We start from the raw sequence: 13,572 nt of genomic DNA on the forward strand, positions 1-13,572 counted from the left end.
GTTAATGAAGACACACTTTGTAGATCATCAGGGGAATTAGCTCAAATGGTAGAGCGCTCGCTTAGCATGCGAGAGGTACCGGGATCGATACCCGGATTCTCCAGTTCTTTTTGCATGTTATACTTTTGTGCAATCGTGTTCATTTTTGTTCCCTCACAAATGTCATGAAGAGAGGGACTAGCACACATGAGAGAAGGCAATTACCCAGCTTGGGCAAAAGAAATTACCTTTGTTTGGGGCTCACATATAGACAGTGCATTCACTCGACTCGGTCAGGTTCTAAACACTTCAATTTCTACGCGCACACACACCTACACTGACTCCTCAACCTGAAAGCATGTTTTCACAAAGCTGAAGCAGCGCGTCTGTTACCATCATGACAATAACGGTCGGTTATCATGCCGCCAAACGGGTTAATCTGATTGTCAAGAATACAGTTAATGAAGACACACTTTGTAGATCATCAGGGGAATTAGCTCAAATGGTAGAGCGCTCGCTTAGCATGCGAGAGGTACCGGGATCGATACCCGGATTCTCCAGTTCTTTTTGCATGTTATACTTTTGTGCAATCGTGTTCATTTTTGTTCCCTCACAAATGTCATGAAGAGATTGACTAGCACACATGAGAGAAGGCAATTACCCAGCTTGGGCAAAAGAAATTACCTTTGTTTGGGGCTCACATATAGACAGTGCATTCACTCGACTCGGTCAGGTTCTAAACACTTCAATTTCTACGCGCACACACACCTACACTGACTCCTCAACCTGAAAGCATGTTTTCACAAAGCTGAAGCAGCGCGTCTGTTACCATCATGACAATAACGGTCGGTTATCATGCCGCCAAACGGGTTAATCTGATTGTCAAGAATACAGTTAATGAAGACACACTTTGTAGATCGTCAGGGGAATTAGCTCAAATGGTAGAGCGCTCGCTTAGCATGCGAGAGGTACCGGGATCGATACCCGGATTCTCCAGTTCTTTTTGCATGTTATACTTTTGTGCAATCGTGTTCATTTTTGTTCCCTCACAAATGTCATGAAGAGAGGGACTAGCACACATGAGAGAAGGCAATTTTTGCAGGTGGGAGACGCTTGCATTGATACCCAGCTTGGGCAAAAGAAATTACCTTTGTTTGGGGCTCACATATAGACAGTGCATTCACTCGACTCGGTCAGGTTCTAAACACTTCAATTTCTACGCGCACACACACCTACACTGACTCCTCAACCTGAAAGCATGTTTTCACAAAGCTGAAGCAGCGCGTCTGTTACCATCATGACAATAACGGTCGGTTATCATGCCGCCAAACGGGTTAATCTGATTGTCAAGAATACAGTTAATGAAGACACACTTTGTATATCGTCAGGGGAATTAGCTCAAATGTTAGAGCGCTCGCTTAGCATGCGAGAGGTACCGGGATCGATACCCGGATTCTCCAGTTCTTTTTGCATGTTATACTTTTGTGCAATCGTGTTCATTTTTGTTCCCTCACAAATGTCATGAAGAGAGGGACTAGCACACATGAGAGAAGGCAATTACCCAGCTTGGGCAAAAGAAATTACCTTTGTTTGGGGCTCACATATAGACAGTGCATTCACTGGACTCGGTCAGGTTCTAAACACTTCAATTTCTACGCGCACACACACCTACACTGACTCCTCAACCTGAAAGCATGTTTTCACAAAGCTGAAGCAGCGCGTCTGTTACCATCATGACAATAACGGTCGGTTATCATGCCGCCAAACGGGTTAATCTGATTGTCAAGAATACAGTTAATGAAGACACACTTTGTAGATCGTCAGGGGAATTAGCTCAAATGGTAGAGCGCTCGCTTAGCATGCGAGAGGTACCGGGATCGATACCCGGATTCTCCAGTTCTTTTTGCATGTTATACTTTTGTGCAATCGTGTTCATTTTTGTTCCCTCACAAATGTCATGAAGAGAGGGACTAGCACACATGAGAGAAGGCAATTACCCAGCTTGGGCAAAAGAAATTACCTTTGTTTGGGGCTCACATATAGACAGTGCATTCACTGGACTCGGTCAGGTTCTAAACACTTCAATTTCTACGCGCACACACACCTACACTGACTCCTCAACCTGAAAGCATGTTTTCACAAAGCTGAAGCAGCGCGTCTGTTACCATCATGACAATAACGGTCGGTTATCATGCCGCCAAACGGGTTAATCTGATTGTCAAGAATACAGTTAATGAAGACACACTTTGTAGATCGTCAGGGGAATTAGCTCAAATGGTAGAGCGCTCGCTTAGCATGCGAGAGGTACCGGGATCGATACCCGGATTCTCCAGTTCTTTTTGCATGTTATACTTTTGTGCAATCGTGTTCATTTTTGTTCCCTCACAAATGTCATGAAGAGAGGGACTAGCACACATGAGAGAAGGCAATTTTTGCAGGTGGGAGACGCTTGCATTGATACCCAGCTTGGGCAAAAGAAATTACCTTTGTTTGGGGCTCACATATAGACAGTGCATTCACTCGACTCGGTCAGGTTCTAAACACTTCAATTTCTACGCGCACACACACCTACACTGACTCCTCAACCTGAAAGCATGTTTTCACAAAGCTGAAGCAGCGCGTCTGTTACCATCATGACAATAACGGTCGGTTATCATGCCGCCAAACGGGTTAATCTGATTGTCAAGAATACAGTTAATGAAGACACACTTTGTAGATCGTCAGGGGAATTAGCTCAAATGGTAGAGCGCTCGCTTAGCATGCGAGAGGTACCGGGATCGATACCCGGATTCTCCAGTTCTTTTTGCATGTTATACTTTTGTGCAATCGTGTTCATTTTTGTTCCCTCACAAATGTCATGAAGAGAGGGACTAGCACACATGAGAGAAGGCAATTACCCAGCTTGGGCAAAAGAAATTACCTTTGTTTGGGGCTCACATATAGACAGTGCATTCACTGGACTCGGTCAGGTTCTAAACACTTCAATTTCTACGCGCACACACACCTACACTGACTCCTCAACCTGAAAGCATGTTTTCACAAAGCTGAAGCAGCGCGTCTGTTACCATCATGACAATAACGGTCGGTTATCATGCCGCCAAACGGGTTAATCTGATTGTCAAGAATACAGTTAATGAAGACACACTTTGTAGATCGTCAGGGGAATTAGCTCAAATGGTAGAGCGCTCGCTTAGCATGCGAGAGGTACCGGGATCGATACCCGGATTCTCCAGTTCTTTTTGCATGTTATACTTTTGTGCAATCGTGTTCATTTTTGTTCCCTCACAAATGTCATGAAGAGAGGGACTAGCACACATGAGAGAAGGCAATTACCCAGCTTGGGCAAAAGAAATTACCTTTGTTTGGGGCTCACATATAGACAGTGCATTCACTCGACTCGGTCAGGTTCTAAACACTTCAATTTCTACGCGCACACACACCTACACTGACTCCTCAACCTGAAAGCATGTTTTCACAAAGCTGAAGCAGCGCGTCTGTTACCATCATGACAATAACGGTCGGTTATCATGCCGCCAAACGGGTTAATCTGATTGTCAAGAATACAGTTAATGAAGACACACTTTGTAGATCGTCAGGGGAATTAGCTCAAATGGTAGAGCGCTCGCTTAGCATGCGAGAGGTACCGGGATCGATACCCGGATTCTCCAGTTCTTTTTGCATGTTATACTTTTGTGCAATCGTGTTCATTTTTGTTCCCTCACAAATGTCATGAAGAGAGGGACTAGCACACATGAGAGAAGGCAATTTTTGCAGGTGGGAGACGCTTGCATTGATACCCAGCTTGGGCAAAAGAAATTACCTTTGTTTGGGGCTCACATATAGACAGTGCATTCACTCGACTCGGTCAGGTTCTAAACACTTCAATTTCTACGCGCACACACACCTACACTGACTCCTCAACCTGAAAGCATGTTTTCACAAAGCTGAAGCAGCGCGTCTGTTACCATCATGACAATAACGGTCGGTTATCATGGCGCCAAACGGGTTAATCTGATTGTCAAGAATACAGTTAATGAAGACACACTTTGTAGATCGTCAGGGGAATTAGCTCAAATGGTAGAGCGCTCGCTTAGCATGCGAGAGGTACCGGGATCGATACCCGGATTCTCCAGTTCTTTTTGCATGTTATACTTTTGTGCAATCGTGTTCATTTTTGTTCCCTCACAAATGTCATGAAGAGAGGGACTAGCACACATGAGAGAAGGCAATTACCCAGCTTGGGCAAAAGAAATTACCTTTGTTTGGGGCTCACATATAGACAGTGCATTCACTGGACTCGGTCAGGTTCTAAACACTTCAATTTCTACGCGCACACACACCTACACTGACTCCTCAACCTGAAAGCATGTTTTCACAAAGCTGAAGCAGCGCGTCTGTTACCATCATGACAATAACGGTCGGTTATCATGCCGCCAAACGGGTTAATCTGATTGTCAAGAATACAGTTAATGAAGACACACTTTGTAGATCGTCAGGGGAATTAGCTCAAATGGTAGAGCGCTCGCTTAGCATGCGAGAGGTACCGGGATCGATACCCGGATTCTCCAGTTCTTTTTGCATGTTATACTTTTGTGCAATCGTGTTCATTTTTGTTCCCTCACAAATGTCATGAAGAGAGGGACTAGCACACATGAGAGAAGGCAATTTTTGCAGGTGGGAGACGCTTGCATTGATACCCAGCTTGGGCAAAAGAAATTACCTTTGTTTGGGGCTCACATATAGACAGTGCATTCACTCGACTCGGTCAGGTTCTAAACACTTCAATTTCTACGCGCACACACACCTACACTGACTCCTCAACCTGAAAGCATGTTTTCACAAAGCTGAAGCAGCGCGTCTGTTACCATCATGACAATAACGGTCGGTTATCATGCCGCCAAACGGGTTAATCTGATTGTCAAGAATACAGTTAATGAAGACACACTTTTTAGATCGTCAGGGGAATTAGCTCAAATGGTAGAGCGCTCGCTTAGCATGCGAGAGGTACCGGGATCGATACCCGGATTCTCCAGTTCTTTTTGCATGTTATACTTTTGTGCAATCGTGTTCATTTTTGTTCCCTCACAAATGTCATGAAGAGAGGGACTAGCACACATGAGAGAAGGCAATTTTTGCAGGTGGGAGACGCTTGCATTGATACCCAGCTTGGGCAAAAGAAATTACCTTTGTTTGGGGCTCACATATAGACAGTGCATTCACTGGACTCGGTCAGGTTCTAAACACTTCAATTTCTACGCGCACACACACCTACACTGACTCCTCAACCTGAAAGCATGTTTTCACAAAGCTGAAGCAGCGCGTCTGTTACCATCATGACAATAACGGTCGGTTATCATGCCGCCAAACGGGTTAATCTGATTGTCAAGAATACAGTTAATGAAGACACACTTTGTAGATCGTCAGGGGAATTAGCTCAAATGGTAGAGCGCTCGCTTAGCATGCGAGAGGTACCGGGATCGATACCCGGATTCTCCAGTTCTTTTTGCATGTTATACTTTTGTGCAATCGTGTTCATTTTTGTTCCCTCACAAATGTCATGAAGAGAGGGACTAGCACACATGAGAGAAGACAATTTTTGCAGGTGGGAGACGCTTGCATTGATACCCAGCTTGGGCAAAAGAAATTACCTTTGTTTGGGGCTCACATATAGACAGTGCATTCACTGGACTCGGTCAGGTTCTAAACACTTCAATTTCTACGCACACACACACCTACACTGACTCCTCAACCTGAAAGCATGTTTTCACAAAGCTGAAGCAGCGCGTCTGTTACCATCATGACAATAACGGTCGGTTATCATGCCGCCAAACGGGTTAATCTGATTGTCAAGAATACAGTTAATGAAGACACACTTAGTAGATGGTCAGGGGAATTAGCTCAAATGGTAGAGCGCTCGCTTAGCATGCGAGAGGTACCGGGATCGATACCCGGATTCTCCAGTTCTTTTTGCATGTTATACTTTTGTGCAATCGTGTTCATTTTTGTTCCCTCACAAATGTCATGAAGAGAGGGACTAGCACATATGAGAGAAGGCAATTACCCAGCTTGGGCAAAAGAAATTACCTTTGTTTGGGGCTCACATATAGACAGTGCATTCACTGGACTCGGTCAGGTTCTAAACACTTCAATTTCTACGCGCACACACACCTACACTGACTCCTCAACCTGAAAGCATGTTTTCACAAAGCTGAAGCAGCGCGTCTGTTACCATCATGACAATAACGGTCGGTTATCATGGCGCCAAACGGGTTAATCTGATTGTCAAGAATACAGTTAATGAAGACACACTTTGTAGATCGTCAGGGGAATTAGCTCAAATGGTAGAGCGCTCGCTTAGCATGCGAGAGGTACCGGGATCGATACCCGGATTCTCCAGTTCTTTTTGCATGTTATACTTTTGTGCAATCGTGTTCATTTTTGTTCCCTCACAAATGTCATGAAGAGAGGGACTAGCACACATGAGAGAAGGCAATTTTTGCAGGTGGGAGACGCTTGCATTGATACCCAGCTTGGGCAAAAGAAATTACCTTTGTTTGGGGCTCACATATAGACAGTGCATTCACTGGACTCGGTCAGGTTCTAAACACTTCAATTTCTACGCGCACACACACCTACACTGACTCCTCAACCTGAAAGCATGTTTTCACAAAGCTGAAGCAGCGCGTCTGTTACCATCATGACAATAACGGTCGGTTATCATGCCGCCAAACGGGTTAATCTGATTGTCAAGAATACAGTTAATGAAGACACACTTTTTAGATCGTCAGGGGAATTAGCTCAAATGGTAGAGCGCTCGCTTAGCATGCGAGAGGTACAGGGATCGATACCCGGATTCTCCAGTTCTTTTTGCATGTTATACTTTTGTGCAATCGTGTTCATTTTTGTTCCCTCACAAATGTCATGAAGAGAGGGACTAGCACACATGAGAGAAGGCAATTTTTGCAGGTGGGAGACGCTTGCATTGATACCCAGCTTGGGCAAAAGAAATTACCTTTGTTTGGGGCTCACATATAGACAGTGCATTCACTGGACTCGGTCAGGTTCTAAACACTTCAATTTCTACGCGCACACACACCTACACTGACTCCTCAACCTGAAAGCATGTTTTCACAAAGCTGAAGCAGCGCGTCTGTTACCATCATGACAATAACGGTCGGTTATCATGCCGCCAAACGGGTTAATCTGATTGTCAAGAATACAGTTAATGAAGACACACTTTGTAGATCGTCAGGGGAATTAGCTCAAATGGTAGAGCGCTCGCTTAGCATGCGAGAGGTACCGGGATCGATACCCGGATTCTCCAGTTCTTTTTGCATGTTATACTTTTGTGCAATCGTGTTCATTTTTGTTCCCTCACAAATGTCATGAAGAGAGGGACTAGCACACATGAGAGAAGACAATTTTTGCAGGTGGGAGACGCTTGCATTGATACCCAGCTTGGGCAAAAGAAATTACCTTTGTTTGGGGCTCACATATAGACAGTGCATTCACTGGACTCGGTCAGGTTCTAAACACTTCAATTTCTACGCACACACACACCTACACTGACTCCTCAACCTGAAAGCATGTTTTCACAAAGCTGAAGCAGCGCGTCTGTTACCATCATGACAATAACGGTCGGTTATCATGCCGCCAAACGGGTTAATCTGATTGTCAAGAATACAGTTAATGAAGACACACTTTGTAGATCGTCAGGGGAATTAGCTCAAATGGTAGAGCGCTCGCTTAGCATGCGAGAGGTACCGGGATCGATACCCGGATTCTCCAGTTCTTTTTGCATGTTATACTTTTGTGCAATCGTGTTCATTTTTGTTCCCTCACAAATGTCATGAAGAGAGGGACTAGCACACATGAGAGAAGGCAATTTTTGCAGGTGGGAGACGCTTGCATTGATACCCAGCTTGGGCAAAAGAAATTACCTTTGTTTGGGGCTCACATATAGACAGTGCATTCACTGGACTCGGTCAGGTTCTAAACACTTCAATTTCTACGCGCACACACACCTACACTGACTCCTCAACCTGAAAGCATGTTTTCACAAAGCTGAAGCAGCGCGTCTGTTACCATCATGACAATAACGGTCGGTTATCATGGCGCCAAACGGGTTAATCTGATTGTCAAGAATACAGTTAATGAAGACACACTTTGTAGATCGTCAGGGGAATTAGCTCAAATGGTAGAGCGCTCGCTTAGCATGCGAGAGGTACCGGGATCGATACCCGGATTCTCCAGTTCTTTTTGCATGTTATACTTTTGTGCAATCGTGTTCATTTTTGTTCCCTCACAAATGTCATGAAGAGAGGGACTAGCACACATGAGAGAAGGCAATTTTTGCAGGTGGGAGACGCTTGCATTGATACCCAGCTTGGGCAAAAGAAATTACCTTTGTTTGGGGCTCACATATAGACAGTGCATTCACTGGACTCGGTCAGGTTCTAAACACTTCAATTTCTACGCGCACACACACCTACACTGACTCCTCAACCTGAAAGCATGTTTTCACAAAGCTGAAGCAGCGCGTCTGTTACCATCATGACAATAACGGTCGGTTATCATGCCGCCAAACGGGTTAATCTGATTGTCAAGAATACAGTTAATGAAGACACACTTTTTAGATCGTCAGGGGAATTAGCTCAAATGGTAGAGCGCTCGCTTAGCATGCGAGAGGTACCGGGATCGATACCCGGATTCTCCAGTTCTTTTTGCATGTTATACTTTTGTGCAATCGTGTTCATTTTTGTTCCCTCACAAATGTCATGAAGAGAGGGACTAGCACACATGACAGAAGGCAATTTTTGCAGGTGGGAGACGCTTGCATTGATACCCAGCTTGGGCAAAAGAAATTACCTTTGTTTGGGGCTCACATATAGACAGTGCATTCACTCGACTCGGTCAGGTTCTAAACACTTCAATTTCTACGCGCACACACACCTACACTGACTCCTCAACCTGAAAGCATGTTTTCACAAAGCTGAAGCAGCGCGTCTGTTACCATCATGACAATAACGGTCGGTTATCATGCCGCCAAACGGGTTAATCTGATTGTCAAGAATACAGTTAATGAAGACACACTTTGTAGATCATCAGGGGAATTAGCTCAAATGGTAGAGCGCTCGCTTAGCATGCGAGAGGTACCGGGATCGATACCCGGATTCTCCAGTTCTTTTTGCATGTTATACTTTTGTGCAATCGTGTTCATTTTTGTTCCCTCACAAATGTCATGAAGAGAGGGACTAGCACACATGAGAGAAGGCAATTACCCAGCTTGGGCAAAAGAAATTACCTTTGTTTGGGGCTCACATATAGACAGTGCATTCACTCGACTCGGTCAGGTTCTAAACACTTCAATTTCTACGCGCACACACACCTACACTGACTCCTCAACCTGAAAGCATGTTTTCACAAAGCTGAAGCAGCGCGTCTGTTACCATCATGACAATAACGGTCGGTTATCATGCCGCCAAACGGGTTAATCTGATTGTCAAGAATACAGTTAATGAAGACACACTTTGTAGATCGTCAGGGGAATTAGCTCAAATGGTAGAGCGCTCGCTTAGCATGCGAGAGGTACCGGGATCGATACCCGGATTCTCCAGTTCTTTTTGCATGTTATACTTTTGTGCAATCGTGTTCATTTTTGTTCCCTCACAAATGTCATGAAGAGAGGGACTAGCACACATGAGAGAAGGCAATTTTTGCAGGTGGGAGACGCTTGCATTGATACCCAGCTTGGGCAAAAGAAATTACCTTTGTTTGGGGCTCACATATAGACAGTGCATTCACTCGACTCGGTCAGGTTCTAAACACTTCAATTTCTACGCGCACACACACCTACACTGACTCCTCAACCTGAAAGCATGTTTTCACAAAGCTGAAGCAGCGCGTCTGTTACCATCATGACAATAACGGTCGGTTATCATGCCGCCAAACGGGTTAATCTGATTGTCAAGAATACAGTTAATGAAGACACACTTTGTATATCGTCAGGGGAATTAGCTCAAATGTTAGAGCGCTCGCTTAGCATGCGAGAGGTACCGGGATCGATACCCGGATTCTCCAGTTCTTTTTGCATGTTATACTTTTGTGCAATCGTGTTCATTTTTGTTCCCTCACAAATGTCATGAAGAGAGGGACTAGCACACATGAGAGAAGGCAATTACCCAGCTTGGGCAAAAGAAATTACCTTTGTTTGGGGCTCACATATAGACAGTGCATTCACTGGACTCGGTCAGGTTCTAAACACTTCAATTTCTACGCGCACACACACCTACACTGACTCCTCAACCTGAAAGCATGTTTTCACAAAGCTGAAGCAGCGCGTCTGTTACCATCATGACAATAACGGTCGGTTATCATGCCGCCAAACGGGTTAATCTGATTGTCAAGAATACAGTTAATGAAGACACACTTTTTAGATCGTCAGGGGAATTAGCTCAAATGGTAGAGCGCTCGCTTAGCATGCGAGAGGTACCGGGATCGATACCCGGATTCTCCAGTTCTTTTTGCATGTTATACTTTTGTGCAATCGTGTTCATTTTTGTTCCCTCACAAATGTCATGAAGAGAGGGACTAGCACACATGAGAGAAGGCAATTTTTGCAGGTGGGAGACGCTTGCATTGATACCCAGCTTGGGCAAAAGAAATTACCTTTGTTTGGGGCTCACATATAGACAGTGCATTCACTCGACTCGGTCAGGTTCTAAACACTTCAATTTCTACGCGCACACACACCTACACTGACTCCTCAACCTGAAAGCATGTTTTCACAAAGCTGAAGCAGCGCGTCTGTTACCATCATGACAATAACGGTCGGTTATCATGCCGCCAAACGGGTTAATCTGATTGTCAAGAATACAGTTAATGAAGACACACTTTTTAGATCGTCAGGGGAATTAGCTCAAATGGTAGAGCGCTCGCTTAGCATGCGAGAGGTACCGGGATCGATACCCGGATTCTCCAGTTCTTTTTGCATGTTATACTTTTGTGCAATCGTGTTCATTTTTGTTCCCTCACAAATGTCATGAAGAGAGGGACTAGCACACATGAGAGAAGGCAATTTTTGCAGGTGGGAGACGCTTGCATTGATACCCAGCTTGGGCAAAAGAAATTACCTTTGTTTGGGGCTCACATATAGACAGTGCATTCACTGGACTCGGTCAGGTTCTAAACACTTCAATTTCTACGCGCACACACACCTACACTGACTCCTCAACCTGAAAGCATGTTTTCACAAAGCTGAAGCAGCGCGTCTGTTACCATCATGACAATAACGGTCGGTTATCATGCCGCCAAACGGGTTAATCTGATTGTCAAGAATACAGTTAATGAAGACACACTTTGTAGATCGTCAGGGGAATTAGCTCAAATGGTAGAGCGCTCGCTTAGCATGCGAGAGGTACCGGGATCGATACCCGGATTCTCCAGTTCTTTTTGCATGTTATACTTTTGTGCAATCGTGTTCATTTTTGTTCCCTCACAAATGTCATGAAGAGAGGGACTAGCACACATGAGAGAAGACAATTTTTGCAGGTGGGAGACGCTTGCATTGATACCCAGCTTGGGCAAAAGAAATTACCTTTGTTTGGGGCTCACATATAGACAGTGCATTCACTGGACTCGGTCAGGTTCTAAACACTTCAATTTCTACGCGCACACACACCTACACTGACTCCTCAACCTGAAAGCATGTTTTCACAAAGCTGAAGCAGCGCGTCTGTTACCATCATGACAATAACGGTCGGTTATCATGCCGCCAAACGGGTTAATCTGATTGTCAAGAATACAGTTAATGAAGACACACTTAGTAGATCGTCAGGGGAATTAGCTCAAATGGTAGAGCGCTCGCTTAGCATGCGAGAGGTACCGGGATCGATACCCGGATTCTCCAGTTCTTTTTGCATGTTATACTTTTGTGCAATCGTGTTCATTTTTGTTCCCTCACAAATGTCATGAAGAGAGGGACTAGCACACATGAGAGAAGGCAATTTTTGCAGGTGGGAGACGCTTGCATTGATACCCAGCTTGGGCAAAAGAAATTACCTTTGTTTGGGGCTCACATATAGACAGTGCATTCACTGGACTCGGTCAGGTTCTAAACACTTCAATTTCTACGCGCACACACACCTACACTGACTCCTCAACCTGAAAGCATGTTTTCACAAAGCTGAAGCAGCGCGTCTGTTACCATCATGACAATAACGGTCGGTTATCATGCCGCCAAACGGGTTAATCTGATTGTCAAGAATACAGTTAATGAAGACACACTTTTTAGATCGTCAGGGGAATTAGCTCAAATGGTAGAGCGCTCGCTTAGCATGCGAGAGGTACCGGGATCGATACCCGGATTCTCCAGTTCTTTTTGCATGTTATACTTTTGTGCAATCGTGTTCATTTTTGTTCCCTCACAAATGTCATGAAGAGAGGGACTAGCACACATGAGAGAAGACAATTTTTGCAGGTGGGAGACGCTTGCATTAATACCCAGCTTGTTCAAAAGAAATTACCTTTGTTTGGGGCTCACATATAGACAGTGCATTCACTGGACTCGGTCAGGTTCTAAACACTTCAATTTCTACGCACACACACACCTACACTGACTCCTCAACCTGAAAGCATGTTTTCACAAAGCTGAAGCAGCGCGTCTGTTACCATCATGACAATAACGGTCGGTTATCATGCCGCCAAACGGGTTAATCTGATTGTCAAGAATACAGTTAATGAAGACACACTTAGTAGATCGTCAGGGGAATTAGCTCAAATGGTAGAGCGCTCGCTTAGCATGCGAGAGGTACCGGGATCGATACCCGGATTCTCCAGTTCTTTTTGCATGTTATACTTTTGTGCAATCGTGTTCATTTTTGTTCCCTCACAAATGTCATGAAGAGAGGGACTAGCACACATGAGAGAAGGCAATTTTTGCAGGTGGGAGACGCTTGCATTGATACCCAGCTTGGGCAAAAGAAATTACCTTTGTTTGGGGCTCACATATAGACAGTGCATTCACTGGACTCGGTCAGGTTCTAAACACTTCAATTTCTACGCGCACACACACCTACACTGACTCCTCAACCTGAAAGCATGTTTTCACAAAGCTGAAGCAGCGCGTCTGTTACCATCATGACAATAACGGTCGGTTATCATGCCGCCAAACGGGTTAATCTGATTGTCAAGAATACAGTTAATGAAGACACACTTTTTAGATCGTCAGGGGAATTAGCTCAAATGGTAGAGCGCTCGCTTAGCATGCGAGAGGTACCGGGATCGATACCCGGATTCTCCAGTTCTTTTTGCATGTTATACTTTTGTGCAATCGTGTTCATTTTTGTTCGTGCTCACAAATGTCATGAAGAGAGGGACTAGCACACATGAGAGAAGGCAATTACCCAGCTTGGGCAAAAGAAATTACCTTTGTTTGGGGCTCACATATAGACAGTGCATTCACTGGACTCGGTCAGGTTCTAAACACTTCAATTTCTACGCGCACACACACCTACACTGACTCCTCAACCTGAAAGCATGTTTTCACAAAGCTGAAGCAGCGCGTCTGTTACCATCATGACAATAACGGTCGGT

The 13,572-nt window shown here is 44.7% G+C and overlaps 27 non-coding genes across 27 annotated transcripts; all 27 read left to right on the forward strand.

The window, feature by feature from the left end:
- The first annotated feature begins 30 nt into the window (after positions 1-30).
- Positions 31-103, forward strand: Trnaa-agc (transfer RNA alanine (anticodon AGC)). Its single transcript has one exon. It is a non-coding gene; the product is annotated as a tRNA-Ala (tRNA).
- A 363-nt stretch (positions 104-466) lies between these two features.
- Positions 467-539, forward strand: Trnaa-agc (transfer RNA alanine (anticodon AGC)). Its single transcript has one exon. It is a non-coding gene; the product is annotated as a tRNA-Ala (tRNA).
- Positions 540-902: 363 nt separating this feature from the next.
- Positions 903-975, forward strand: Trnaa-agc (transfer RNA alanine (anticodon AGC)). Its single transcript has one exon. It is a non-coding gene; the product is annotated as a tRNA-Ala (tRNA).
- An 827-nt stretch (positions 976-1,802) lies between these two features.
- Positions 1,803-1,875, forward strand: Trnaa-agc (transfer RNA alanine (anticodon AGC)). The gene has a single exon. It is a non-coding gene; the product is annotated as a tRNA-Ala (tRNA).
- A 363-nt stretch (positions 1,876-2,238) lies between these two features.
- Trnaa-agc (transfer RNA alanine (anticodon AGC)) lies at positions 2,239-2,311 on the forward strand. Its single transcript has one exon. It is a non-coding gene; the product is annotated as a tRNA-Ala (tRNA).
- A 391-nt stretch (positions 2,312-2,702) lies between these two features.
- Trnaa-agc (transfer RNA alanine (anticodon AGC)) lies at positions 2,703-2,775 on the forward strand. The gene has a single exon. It is a non-coding gene; the product is annotated as a tRNA-Ala (tRNA).
- Positions 2,776-3,138: 363 nt separating this feature from the next.
- Trnaa-agc (transfer RNA alanine (anticodon AGC)) lies at positions 3,139-3,211 on the forward strand. Its single transcript has one exon. It is a non-coding gene; the product is annotated as a tRNA-Ala (tRNA).
- A 363-nt stretch (positions 3,212-3,574) lies between these two features.
- On the forward strand, positions 3,575-3,647 carry Trnaa-agc (transfer RNA alanine (anticodon AGC)). The gene has a single exon. It is a non-coding gene; the product is annotated as a tRNA-Ala (tRNA).
- Positions 3,648-4,038: 391 nt separating this feature from the next.
- On the forward strand, positions 4,039-4,111 carry Trnaa-agc (transfer RNA alanine (anticodon AGC)). Its single transcript has one exon. It is a non-coding gene; the product is annotated as a tRNA-Ala (tRNA).
- Positions 4,112-4,474: 363 nt separating this feature from the next.
- Trnaa-agc (transfer RNA alanine (anticodon AGC)) lies at positions 4,475-4,547 on the forward strand. The gene has a single exon. It is a non-coding gene; the product is annotated as a tRNA-Ala (tRNA).
- Positions 4,548-4,938: 391 nt separating this feature from the next.
- On the forward strand, positions 4,939-5,011 carry Trnaa-agc (transfer RNA alanine (anticodon AGC)). The gene has a single exon. It is a non-coding gene; the product is annotated as a tRNA-Ala (tRNA).
- Positions 5,012-5,402: 391 nt separating this feature from the next.
- Trnaa-agc (transfer RNA alanine (anticodon AGC)) lies at positions 5,403-5,475 on the forward strand. The gene has a single exon. It is a non-coding gene; the product is annotated as a tRNA-Ala (tRNA).
- Positions 5,476-5,866: 391 nt separating this feature from the next.
- Trnaa-agc (transfer RNA alanine (anticodon AGC)) lies at positions 5,867-5,939 on the forward strand. The gene has a single exon. It is a non-coding gene; the product is annotated as a tRNA-Ala (tRNA).
- A 363-nt stretch (positions 5,940-6,302) lies between these two features.
- Trnaa-agc (transfer RNA alanine (anticodon AGC)) lies at positions 6,303-6,375 on the forward strand. The gene has a single exon. It is a non-coding gene; the product is annotated as a tRNA-Ala (tRNA).
- Positions 6,376-7,230: 855 nt separating this feature from the next.
- Positions 7,231-7,303, forward strand: Trnaa-agc (transfer RNA alanine (anticodon AGC)). The gene has a single exon. It is a non-coding gene; the product is annotated as a tRNA-Ala (tRNA).
- A 391-nt stretch (positions 7,304-7,694) lies between these two features.
- Trnaa-agc (transfer RNA alanine (anticodon AGC)) lies at positions 7,695-7,767 on the forward strand. Its single transcript has one exon. It is a non-coding gene; the product is annotated as a tRNA-Ala (tRNA).
- A 391-nt stretch (positions 7,768-8,158) lies between these two features.
- Trnaa-agc (transfer RNA alanine (anticodon AGC)) lies at positions 8,159-8,231 on the forward strand. The gene has a single exon. It is a non-coding gene; the product is annotated as a tRNA-Ala (tRNA).
- Positions 8,232-8,622: 391 nt separating this feature from the next.
- On the forward strand, positions 8,623-8,695 carry Trnaa-agc (transfer RNA alanine (anticodon AGC)). The gene has a single exon. It is a non-coding gene; the product is annotated as a tRNA-Ala (tRNA).
- Positions 8,696-9,086: 391 nt separating this feature from the next.
- Trnaa-agc (transfer RNA alanine (anticodon AGC)) lies at positions 9,087-9,159 on the forward strand. The gene has a single exon. It is a non-coding gene; the product is annotated as a tRNA-Ala (tRNA).
- A 363-nt stretch (positions 9,160-9,522) lies between these two features.
- Trnaa-agc (transfer RNA alanine (anticodon AGC)) lies at positions 9,523-9,595 on the forward strand. Its single transcript has one exon. It is a non-coding gene; the product is annotated as a tRNA-Ala (tRNA).
- An 827-nt stretch (positions 9,596-10,422) lies between these two features.
- Trnaa-agc (transfer RNA alanine (anticodon AGC)) lies at positions 10,423-10,495 on the forward strand. The gene has a single exon. It is a non-coding gene; the product is annotated as a tRNA-Ala (tRNA).
- A 391-nt stretch (positions 10,496-10,886) lies between these two features.
- On the forward strand, positions 10,887-10,959 carry Trnaa-agc (transfer RNA alanine (anticodon AGC)). Its single transcript has one exon. It is a non-coding gene; the product is annotated as a tRNA-Ala (tRNA).
- Positions 10,960-11,350: 391 nt separating this feature from the next.
- Trnaa-agc (transfer RNA alanine (anticodon AGC)) lies at positions 11,351-11,423 on the forward strand. Its single transcript has one exon. It is a non-coding gene; the product is annotated as a tRNA-Ala (tRNA).
- A 391-nt stretch (positions 11,424-11,814) lies between these two features.
- Trnaa-agc (transfer RNA alanine (anticodon AGC)) lies at positions 11,815-11,887 on the forward strand. The gene has a single exon. It is a non-coding gene; the product is annotated as a tRNA-Ala (tRNA).
- Positions 11,888-12,278: 391 nt separating this feature from the next.
- Positions 12,279-12,351, forward strand: Trnaa-agc (transfer RNA alanine (anticodon AGC)). The gene has a single exon. It is a non-coding gene; the product is annotated as a tRNA-Ala (tRNA).
- A 391-nt stretch (positions 12,352-12,742) lies between these two features.
- Positions 12,743-12,815, forward strand: Trnaa-agc (transfer RNA alanine (anticodon AGC)). The gene has a single exon. It is a non-coding gene; the product is annotated as a tRNA-Ala (tRNA).
- Positions 12,816-13,206: 391 nt separating this feature from the next.
- Positions 13,207-13,279, forward strand: Trnaa-agc (transfer RNA alanine (anticodon AGC)). Its single transcript has one exon. It is a non-coding gene; the product is annotated as a tRNA-Ala (tRNA).
- The last annotated feature ends 293 nt before the right edge of the window (positions 13,280-13,572 follow it).

This window comes from Haliotis asinina, chromosome 6 (genome assembly GCF_037392515.1).
Source record: "Haliotis asinina isolate JCU_RB_2024 chromosome 6, JCU_Hal_asi_v2, whole genome shotgun sequence".
In the NCBI taxonomy this organism is placed as follows: domain Eukaryota; kingdom Metazoa; phylum Mollusca; class Gastropoda; order Lepetellida; family Haliotidae; genus Haliotis; species Haliotis asinina.